At 43.2% G+C, this 12,016-nt stretch overlaps 1 long non-coding RNA gene across 1 annotated transcript; it reads left to right on the top strand.

Moving 5' to 3' along the window:
* The first annotated feature begins 870 nt into the window (after nt 1–870).
* Nucleotides 871–3,206, top strand: LOC137149293 (uncharacterized). The gene is made up of 4 exons (XR_010918727.1): nt 871–902; nt 1,004–1,057; nt 1,204–1,248; nt 2,093–3,206. It is a non-coding gene; the product is annotated as an uncharacterized lncRNA (long non-coding RNA).
* Nucleotides 3,207–12,016: the final 8,810 nt, after the last annotated feature.

The following is a 12,016-nucleotide window of genomic DNA, read 5'->3' as shown; positions in this document are numbered from 1 at the left end:
TCTAGATGTGATCATCCACCTTTGTTTCCACCTGGGTTAGTTTAGTGATCAGTTAATTAGGTATGTTGGGCCTCACTCACAGTAAGGGAGGTGGCTGAATGCTATTGGATAGTTTAAATATTACCTTGGGAGTTAGTAGAAGGCGATTGGACAGTTTAAAAAATAAAGCTTCAGGAATTGATGGGTCATTTTTTCTCCTAGCAACTCAAATCATGACAAGTTTTAAATACTATATTAACAACAACCAAAATAAAAAAATCAAAGCCTCCACCATACTTTTCATATTTTTAAAAAAGCATTTGTTATTATTTGTAGTGTTTACTATGTTTGTGGTACATCCATTTTATTTTTAAAATGTTTCAAGGTTTCAGCATATTTTTATTTAAAAAAAATTGTTGTAAGAACAATCAAACATTTAAAAGCTATGGGTGTTTACTATGGCTGTGATACACCCATTTTTATTTCAAAACTTTTAAGCATTTAAAAAAAACAAAAACAACCCCCCCCCCCCCCAAAAAAAAAAAAAAAAAAACCTAAGCCATTCATTGATATCTGCAAGGTCCTGCAGTCAGAGAGGGATACAAAATAACAGAACTATTATGTATGGAGATTACTGTTTAACACTATAAGAAGGCTGTATAGTTTTATTCAAACAGGAATTTTTTTTTTTTAACTTAAAAATAAAAATAAAAGTACCCCAGTTGTACAGATCTCAAAAACCAGGTGTGCAGGTTACAAAAGGGAACATTTGGGGTGGGCTATCCATTAACTAAGAGGTGTAGTGATGAAATCAACTTGCTAACTGGACTTTGAAAGACTCAGAAAGGTATAAAAACCTCAGCTTTTTTGGAGACTGTCTTTTTTCCTAACAGACACTATTTGAACTGCTGCTTCTGGACTAGGTATGTTGCTTATTCTTAACTCTGAAAAACACATATATTATATGATGTTCCTCTTTTGTTCATGCTATCCTTACTAAGGATGATGCATGTCTTCATTGCAGTGTGATTACTGATCATGGACACAGTACCTTCAAGCAGCCTTTCACTAGGGCAAGGTAAAACCCCCTATATAGCTGGGGTTTAATGTTGTTTAATTTTTTTTTTTAAACCTGGGTATTAAATAGGTTGCAGTGGGGTGGCGGGTTTGATGCATTTGTGGTATCATGCTAACTCAAATTATGCTTGTTCTTTCATTCAAAAGGTGCAGCTACACATGTGCCAGCTTGTCTTTACCCTCTGATGGAAGGTAAATATTTGCAATTGGTTTTTGAATTTGTGTTTTGAAATGGTTTTTTAAAGTTGGTTAGGTCAGGGTTTATTTTATGTGTTTAAATTGACTGTGGGGATTTTTTTCATTTTGTGGAAAAGGTGGTGTTAAGCAGTGGGGGGTTTTTTAAAGTATTTTGGGGTGTTTAAAACTGTCTGTTTTGTTTGGTTTTTTTTTTAGTCTGAGCACATGGTGATATGTTTTAATTGTTGGTGAGGCCAGAGTTTATTTTATGTGTTAAAAACTGACTGTGGGGATTTTTTCAATCTGTGCATAAGGTGGTGTGTTTTTTAATACTTGAATTGTTGTTTGTGAGGCAGTCCTTGAGCTAAGTTAAGCAGTGGGTTTAAAACTGCCTGGAGGATTTTAGTCTGAGCGCAGGATGGGGCTAGAGATAAGTGTAGAGTTTTCTTGAAAAGTATTTTGATGATGTGTTTTAATTTTTTTTTTTTGTCTAAGTTGCTGTTGAGGCTAGAGATAAGGGTGTTTTAAATGATTGTGTTTTTAAATTCTGTGCAAAAGGTGGTGTTAAGCAGAGGATTTTTTGAAATGTATTTTGGTGTGTTTAAAACTTTTTTTTTTTAGTCTGATCACATAGTGATATGTTTTAATTGTTGGTGGGCCTGGGGTACAGATAGTTATGGATGGGGGATTTAAAAATATTTTATCGCACATTTTGGTTTTGGGGGCCTAGTGGCAAACTAGGATACACTAGTGGTAGAAATCCATGTTTGTTTTACAGCCTGAAATAGATATTTTTTAAAATAGTGTGGAAAGATTAAACCCAATGAGTATTTCATAATACTGTTGTTTTGCTTTACAGTACATTCAAAACATGAAAGAACTTTAAACCTGGGGATAAACAAGCTCAAAAGAAAAAGGAAAGAGGAAAATTCGCCACCGTCAGTGACTGACAGAGAGATGAAGTCCAGTAAATATATTTGTTTATGTGCTTTTTATTTTAAACAAATATGTAGCGAAGGGAGGCTATTCTGTGTTTGGCTTCTGAAGATTTAGTGGCGGCCGTCTCAGAAATAGTGTTGAATACTTTAAAAGGAAATATACCTTTGACATACAATCAAGTGCACGTGCTGAAAAAGAGACGCACATTTATAAAAACTCGCTGTAATAAAAGGGTCTCGTTTAAAAGAAAAAAGCATCTGGTGAAGCAGTCCGGAGGGTTTATCGGACCTCTGTTATGTTTTGCTATCCCTCTGCTAACTGGCCTTTTGACTAATTAATAATGGAGCACGTGGAAAAAATATACCTGGTGCCCAGCTGCCAGTTGGAGCAACTAAGGGAGGAAAATATCAGAAAGACTGCAACTCACTTGTTGGATGCTGAAATGAAGTCTGTTCTTCAGAGGACTGACTTAGATGAACATGAAAAGGCTAAACAATACGTCACCGTGCTTCAGAGGTACCTAACGTATATGAAGCAAAGCGATATGGCTCAAGGGAAAATAAGTCTCTTTCTACTAAAACAGGAACAGAACACTCCCCTAGAACCACCAAAAGCCTTTGACTCTGTTAATCAGGAAGTATTGGACAGAATCGCTAAGCGCTATAAGAAAAATGCAATAGTATTGCTAAATAAGCTGGGACAGGCTAAAAATATGTCTTCGTGGGACGATAAAGCGGCTTTTGTGTACAAAGGCTTGGTGGTTAATAGCTCTAACATGCTCAACTTGGTCAGGGCCGTCACCCAAACGAGTTCCGTTCCTAGCGGACACGAACCAAAAGTATGGGAAGCGTTGATAAGCACCATGGCGAAGCTAAACATGCCACCTTCCATCACGTGCAATGTGGCCAACAGGGATCTTTTGGAGCGCCTGAAGACCGCGGCCAGGGTTGATCATAAACCTTTTTTGCCTCCTAAAAAATGAAAACTGGCTAAAAGATCTGAATGGCTCAGTGTGTAATGTTTTTCATGCTCTAAATTGGTAATGTTTTTGCTTTAAATAAAAAAACTTATGTACTTTTTTTTTTTTTTTTTACAATTAATATCTACGTGTGCTTTTTAAAAAAACCAACAACAACAAAAAAACCCTCAGACATCAATTGTTTTTTTTTAAACCCCTCTCCAGGGGCGCTTTATTGAGAAACATGGCTATGAAAGTCATTACAAGATACACATGCGTCACGGGTATGACATGTTCCTCTTTCTCTTTCTCCTTTTAACATACATCAGCCCCGACCGCTCCTGCGCAGGTGGTTTCCCCACCTTCTCTAGAACAACCCGGGAGACATTGCCTACCATGTCTCTAGCTATGTTTTGAGCAGCGGTTTTGATGTGGGGTTTAATAATCTCTAGCACCCTCCTCAAAAGCGGTACAGCTTTTCTGAAAAGGTAACGGAATATTCCGCCCACTCCAGCACCATAAATCACGGGGGACCTGTGATCACCGGGAAGAGCATATCCAGCCTGGGCTCTGTAATAGTTGCTGTAGATGGCGGGGTCGTCGTAATTTTTTATGATCACCATAATGTTTTGTTTTGTTTTTTAGAAGCCTCGCTTTCTCCAGGAATGCAGGTGGGGCTTGACGATCCCCTTGCCGGAGTGAAATAAGACATGTCTGTTCTGCTCTGTCTTTATTTCAATAGTGATGGTGTTGAAGTGGTGTTTACTGACAGAGACATAATGCGGTTTATCGTAAGTGATGGTGACAAACTCATTGTTCGTTCCTCAGACGGGAACGCAGTGTAACAGGGCAACAGAAAAGTCCCCCACAGACTGGAGTTCCACGATGTCTGTGTACAGATACAAAGAGTTGAAATCCCCTGTGATGTCTGCTGACAAGGGGATTTTATGGACGCTGCTCTTGGGGTACTGTGATATAGAGAAGGCAGAGGGCAGTAGAAGAGTGGTGGATGGGAGATATGTGAGCCCCAGAATGCTCAGGGCCTTGTTCCCTGCTGACTAAGACAGAGCCATTAGGGGGCAATTAGGAGCATCTGAGGCTGATTAAGGACCAGCCAGGTGCTCCATAAAATCCCTCTGCTCCAAACAGTCAGTGCACGAGCTGGAGAAAATAGGAGTGCCGTGCTGAGCTGAGCTGTGCAGTGTTAGGAGCTAAGCTGTGCAGAGGAATGGTAGGAGAGCAGAGTTCTGTCGCGGAGCAGCCAGGAGGAAGGTACTGGCTCAAGAAGCCAGAAGGACTGAAGGACGGGGAAAATTAGCCCAGGGGAAGTGTGCGCAGTTTGGACAGCAGTACCAGCAGCGCATAGCTGCTTCTCATAGGGCCCCTGGGCTGGGACCCAGAGGAGCGGGTGGGCCCAGGTCCCTTCCCCCTCCCCTGGGAAGACGGGGTGACGGGCAACTTCCCAGCCCACTACAAACGAGAGCGTGAGACCCACTAGAGGGAAGCCGGCCATCGGCCACAGTACAAACCCAGAATATTAGCCAGCTCTCCGACCGTAGAAAACGTAGAAACAACATCGGCGGACTTAAATCTAACTTTTTTACCCACGGGGTCACAGTTCATGACCACCTCAGCTGCCCCGGGGTGATGAGCCATGGTGCTGTTCACATGATCCAGTAATTTGGGCATGGACGAGTAAAAACCTCGTCGTAGGATGAAACTCCATTTCTTATCTCCAAAGGTGATTTCAAAAGGGATGTCTTCCTTAATGTTGTTCCAGCTGTGCGGGTACTGTATTTCCACTAACCCAACCTCCCAGGCCCGGAAATCCAAGGGTTTAATTAGCTGCACGGTAAAGTTCGAGTTGGTGTTTTGGGGAAAAACCCCAAAGCTGGCATTGCTGGGCAAAGTGACATAAAAGCCTCCATCGCTCATTTTCTTTCCCCTCTCTTTACAGGAGTAATCATTTTCTTCTGTGTCTAAACATCGCAGAGTTGAGAAGCTTCCACCCAGCTGTTAAACTTCTTGGGCCACCCCAACCATTTCACCAACAGCTGCTTTTTTCTCCCTTTTCCTTTGTCCGCTAGAACTTTTTCAATCCTGTAAACCCTGTCCTGTTTGGGATTCACTTTTTGTAATTCTTCAGGGTAAAAAGATCCAGCAACTGTCTCGCCGCATAATCTTTTAATTGGTATACAGGTCTCTGTCCCTTTGTTAAGGCTTCATCCACTATGACTATCTCATCGGTAAACATTTGTTCATAACCTTTTTCAAAAGCTCCTTTGGTTTTAGATAGTCTCACATGGTCGCCTTTTCTAAAAGGGACAACAACCGGTTTTTCTTCTAAATCGCATCCGTATACCATCTTCCACACCTTCAGAGAATTTGAGGAGTTAACATCGACGGGTCTTGCGGGTATGGTTCTATGACAGCTCCAATTGTAACTCTTTATAAACTTGGGTAACGCGTTGATGTAGCGAAAGGTGTTGCGGGAGGTAAAATATCTCCACATCCTAGATTTTAAAGTTCTGTTAAATCGCTCCACAACCCCCACTTTGACTTAGTTATTAGTAACAAAATGGTGAATGCTGTGCCGCTTTAACAACCCGCTTAAAGGTTTGTTTAAAAATTCTTTTCCCTGATTGGTTTGTAATTTCTGAGGCATGTGACCCTCACTGAAAATAGCTTTAAAGGCCTTGGCTACTTCACTGTCCATCTTGTTTTTGAGGCCTAAGGCCCAGGCATATTTGGATAGAACGTCTATCACTGTTAAGATGTACTTAAAACCACTGTTGTGTTTGGCGAACCTTTGCATATCCACCAAATCTGCCTGCCATTGTGTGTCCTTGTCTGAAACAACCGTCTTGTTTCTTTTAAAATGTATTCAAGCTGGTTTGTGTAAAGTGTAAGTGTCCTGGTCCGAAAGCCAGGCTGTTACTGCGCCCCTGTTCAAAGTTTCATTATGTTTTTTGGCTGCTTGAAAAAGAGATTTCACCCCTCCGAAGCTCCCAATTTCCCCAGGGCTGTAATATATATTTTTAAAAGAGCCGCCTGTGTTGACATGGCTGTCACTCATAACACCTGTTTACTAACACAAGTATGGAGGAACACAGTCACGCTGACAAATTTGAATGATTTTTATTAACCGCCTGGTTTAACATGCCCTTTTACAGCATTCCATAAGCTGGCTCATTCTTCCATTTTGCTGTTTCCCTCTCAGATCGGTGTTTCACACACGAGCAGAAATAGCTGATGCATGATTGATTTACTCCCACAGGGCTACCGATGTGTAGCTTATCAAAGGCCTATAGAAAGACATCGTCAACCTGTTGAGAGATTTTCAGAAAAGAAATAGCTGTAAGTCTCTACGGCTTGGCTTTTGTTTTTGTTTTTAGCTCTACATGACCTGGATCAGTTACTAACCCCATCACGCTCCCCACCCATGCTCGTTCCTTTACCTGCGCCGCATCTTTTCCTTTGGCCCGTCCTGCCGGCGACTCCTGCGAGCCGCCTTCCTCTATGGGGACAGACAACGTGAGGCTGTAAGGTTCATTGGGCTGCCTCACGGTTGCTCGGGTTTTGGGTTCTGGCGTGCCCATCAACATCTGGGCCAAAAGGCTGTCCTCAGAACTGTCGCTGGTGCAGTGTTTTCTCCACAGACAGTTAAAGGCCCCAGGAGCCAAAACACCTTCCGAAGGCCTCACGGGAGTGGTAAAGGTGTCCATGTTCTCCTCTCAGCTTTTTTCCATGAGCTGTGAACCACGCGGTCTTGAAAACGAGACACTTTAAAGGCCCTGAGACTGCCATGGGTGGCGCTGCTGCCCGACCAATCGTCGAGTCCCAGAGATTCCACCCCATCCCCGATTGGTGCACCTTTCCCTTCTGGGACGGCCTAAACCCACTCTGATTAGTGGAGGGTGTGCCCCGCTCCTCCCCGGGCCCTATCTGGGCCAATCCCACTCTCAGCGTGAAATGCACGCCAGTTGGCAGAGGGATCACACCACCCCTTCTGGTCAGGTGGCCATCTTGACCCAGAAGTCATAACCTGGAACGGGACCGAAGTCAGGAGACGGGATGGGGTGGGACTTCTGGTGACAGGTGGGTAGGGCTTAAGGGTCAGGGGGTGGGGCCTAATGGTCAAGGGTGCTGGGCCGTAAGTCAGGTGACCGGATCGGGTTGGACTTCCGGTGACAGATGGGTGGATGGGGCGGGACTTCCAGTAACAGGTGGCCGTGGCTAACGTTTGCTAGTAGGCCTCTTGTACTGCTTGCAGTTGAAGGTACTTAAACATATGCTTAAATCCTTTTGCTGAACTGAAGCATTAATGTTTACATTGAGGTAATACTTTAAAACAAGTGACCTCAAAGGCACTGGACTGAGACATAGAACGTTTCACCTATAGGTAGTGGAGTAAATCCAAGCAAGTTGTAACAAAATGTTGCTATTGCAATTTGATGGCTGTTCAGTGGCCTGTGTGAAATGGCGTGTTGGTCTCAGTCCCGTTTGTAGAGGACTGACATTAATATCAGAAAAAGTGATAATTGACACCCTTGTTAGTATTTTCCAAAGAAATGACCTGGGTTGAAATCAGCATAAAGAATTAGCTATCTTCTCAATATTACAGCTTATTCCTCCAGCCTGGGTTGAGTAACATTAGTGGGGAAACTTAAAATGCAGCTGCTCAAATTGTTCGTGTTTTGGGGCTAAACAGAAAGTTTCTGGCATTGGTCCAGCACGTTTAACTGTCATTGGTTTTCCTTTTTGCTTTTTTAGTTAAAAAGAAAACAGGTAAAATAAGGAAAATTGAACTAACCTCCTTGCTACAATTCCCTTCTTTACTAACCACCTGCCTCCTTCCTCTATCATTGCTACAAGACTGTATCCTTTGAAGTTGCTTGACATTTAAATCATGTTCTATATTCTGGGAAGAAAAACACCAACCTCATGTAATTGGAACAAGAAACACAAGAATCATAAGAATGAATGAATCAGCTCTTTGGTAATTGAACAGCTGTTGCAGCATTTACCAACTTACAAAATCCTAGGTTTGCCAAATGGCAATTATGTATTTTTAAATATCCTGTTGTTTAACTAACAAAATGCTGAGCTTAGATTTTATAACAGGCTTTATTCTTTAGTAATAGCCTTTTCTCAGCAGCAGTCTGGCTGACAAGCAACCAATTTCTAGCAGATCTCTGCACAAGAATTATAGTTACCAGGAACATGAAAGAGAATAACTCTAAACAAATATGCACCAAGGCAGTTTAGATTCCTGTAAAGCATCATGGTTACACGAGCGGTTCACCTTCTTCCTTATCCAGCATATCAGCTTCCAATAAAATTGTTTTCCCCTCAAGGACCATTGGTGTTATAAATCTGGTCCAGACATTTGAGTGCAACCAACTGAGCTATTTAAATGAAGCTATTGCACTCTGATTGACATCAGTTTCTGCATTCTTATTGACATCAGTAGTAGCAGGTGCAGGGCCTAATACTTTAGAAGAGCATAGAATAAAATAACAAGATTGTGCAGGAATGTGGGTCGTTAGCAGATGTGCGGAGATTTTGCACAGCACCTGTCTTCAATATATTTAGTTCCAGCCACTATTACGCCCTTCCTAATACTCATGAGCATTGCACCCAGAAAATATACAAAAGGGGACATACTTATACAAACTAATGATACTTATTGCTAACAACTGTGAAGTATTATTGGATTATTTATTCCATGGGTTAACATTGACCAGAAATATGCCTGAATAATATGCATTTTTTAAATACCTGGAGAAAGAGACAGACACACTGTAGGATAAAGAGGTGGTACAATAACTCTAGTTTTTTCCTCAAAAGAACATTTGAAACGAAGACACCATATAAAATATGAATGAATCTTTCCCTACGAATAATGATGGGTTTTGTCAGATTTTAAGACTTCTCGATGCTTGATGTTTGAGCTAAAGGTGTGAGTTGTTTCAGCAATCGGGGGAAAGTCTTCAAATGGGCAATTCCACTACCGTTCTATTCTGCTCTATGCAGGTTCTTATACTGTTCTCATCACTATAGTATCTGAGCATGTTCCAGCAGCGCATTAAGTGACGCGACTGTCGTCTGTCTGTACTAACCATCAATCCATAAAACCCTTCAATAATTTATATATTGTTCCATCAAAGTCTACAAGCTTCAGAGATCCTGCCTCTGGTTTGTGTGGCATGTTCTAACTTCACCATACTTATTTTTCTTTATTTTTGTATTATATTATCTGAGCATCATGGAAGAGAGAGCAGCACATGGAAAACACAGATGTAAGTTTTATAAACTTCATGCCCTTTTCTGAATGTTGGCAAAATAAAATAGATAAGCAACAATGTTTTGTTAAAAGCAGAAATGGTTGTTTTTGGCTAAATAATTTGCTTTGTTAAAAAATTTGGAATATCTGACTAAACTTTCCACCAATTTATACAAAAATCAAGAAAATCCATAATCACCTTAGATTTGAATTTTTGTTCTGATTTGTTTTTTGTCTGAAGGTCATATGTTCTTGATCTGATCTGGAGGTTCCGCAGGATGTTCAGTGCTGCCTATGTGTACCAGACTTTGCACTTGTAATGTCCAATAAATCTGATTCTATAAGTGAGCATTACAACTGGTGGCAGTAGCTTCCAACTGGCAAAATGCACATTTGCCTGAGAAGAAATTTACTGGGCATGCAGATGAGTTTGGAATCTGGGAGTGCTTGACAGACTTTGAGCTGTCACTCTGTGAGTGAGTAGACTGATAAGAAAACAGCACAGCAGTGTTTTTGGATGGTGATTCCAAAGCATTTTACCAGAAGCTTCTCAGTGCAGATCATGGTTTTTATAGACAGTTACACAGACATTTATATGACTATTATGAAGCAGCACTGGCCTTTTTGAAATATCAGAAGGAAAGGCAAGCCAAGTTGGAAGGGGAACCACTTTGGAAGGGTAACAAGCCATGTGAGACACACATTTGGAAGTAGCCCAGGAACAGCCGACCAGAGAGTGGCTGAGTGCAACTGAGTCAGTCAGCGCGTTGTGGCTGGATCCCCGCTGACTCAGTGGAAAAACGCTTTGCTACTGATATGGCCCTGGGCTGGGACACAGTGGAGATGGGTGGGCCTGTGTCCCCCTCCCACCTTCCCTAACCACGCCGGGAGTGCTTGGCGTCCTCTGCCTAGCTGGCCAGAGGACCCCGAACTTCACCAGCCCCACTTGACTGTAAGGCCGGGGGCTATAGACTACTGTACCTCCCCGCCCGCTTGAGGGCTAGGGGTTATTGATTGCCTCTCCTGCCCTGCCCAACTTGAGAGCCGGGGGCAGTAACCTGTTTACGTGCCCCGCCCGCTTGAGGGCCGGGGGCTACTGACTTCTTTGCCAGCCCTGCCCAGCTTGAGTGCTGGGGGCTGTAAACTGTACCGGCCTGCTCTGCCCGAGGGCCAGGGGCACCAGATTACTCACCACCCCTCCCACCCTGTTTGAGGGCTGGGGACCATAGGACCTTTGTACTTTCCAGTCCCGCTTGCGAGCCAGGGGCTAAAGACTCTCTTTCCTGCCCCGCCCTGCCTGAAGGCCGGGGAAATAGACTTCTGGCCCACCCTGCCTGTTGGAAGGCCAGGGATCGTGGGCCTCTTACCAGCCCTGCCCTATGTAAGGGCCAGGGGGCTATAGACTGCCGGGGAAGCCCGCCCTGCCTGGGGACTGGGGCTACCGACTCATAAACCGGGTGTTTATTCCCCTCGACGAAGGTGCTGTGGCCCTCCTTGGAGCCTGGGCGCAAGGAAGGGTCGCTCTGCCCCAGCTGGACCTTGCCACCAGCCTACAGTGTCCCATGGGTAAGAAGAGAGAGATTGTTTCCTGAGGGATCTCAGGACAGAAGGCATTTGCAGGCACAGGCCACCAGAGATGGAATTGCCCAAGCTGAGAGAAGCCACACCAAGTTGTTGATATATTGGGACCATCAGAAACAAGTATCAGAATGGTCCATGTGAAGGGCTGCCTAGATATCTGCTACTATGTGTCTGGAGACATTGATGGCTGGAAAGCCACAATGTTGTTGGAATCAGGATCTGAAATAAGTCTGATCCATGGTGATCACACAGTGCTGAACAGGAAGAAAACATGTACTCTAGGAGTTAAATTGGTGACTATTAATCATCAGCCACTGCAGACAGCAAGAAAAATCCAGCTCCCACTGAACTTGGGATCTCTGCATACTAAGGGGACTTTTGTTATGATAACCATATTTCTAGTGCTGTTGTATTAGGAGTGGATTTCATCCAAGAACATCACAGGAACACCTGACATGTCAATAGAGCACATTTGTCCCTGGACAATATTCAGATAGGAGGCATTATGGACCAGGGGAGCAACTCTTGGGGCCTTAGAGGTGTCTCTACCATGCCTACAGAATGACAGAGAGGAACTGCTCCCTAGCTCAGAATAAAGTTGTGGTGAATCCAGGTCATCATGCAATAATAGCCTTAAAGATAAAGGACTGCTGCAATGAATGCAGTGTTTGATGCTACTAGTATCCACTCCAGATTGTTTAGCAGAACTCTGTTTCAAGTTGGACCAAAGGGGGAATTCTGGGTAAAAGCAATTCATGTGACTGACCATGAATGCAATTAGTGAAAGATCAGGCAACCGGGACAGTGTCAATTGTAGCTGGCATCTCAAAGCTTCTCAGGGCAGGACAAAGGTCAAGAACTGAGAAGCAGCCCAATCAGTAAGCTAAGGGTTGACTTGACAGAAGCAGCCATAGAGGGCAATGAAAGGAAGCAATCAGAGAAACAGCTCTTACAATATGTTTGTGTGTTCTCCAGGAATAATGAAGAGCTTGGGGGATATGACAACATCGGATTGTTCC

This window comes from Emydura macquarii, unplaced genomic scaffold (genome assembly GCF_026122565.2).
Source record: "Emydura macquarii macquarii isolate MOO-44397 ecotype Brisbane River unplaced genomic scaffold, CSIRO-AGI_Emac_v2 contig_719, whole genome shotgun sequence".
NCBI lineage: Eukaryota > Metazoa > Chordata > Testudines > Chelidae > Emydura > Emydura macquarii.
This window is presented reverse-complemented; position numbering and strand designations above follow the sequence as displayed.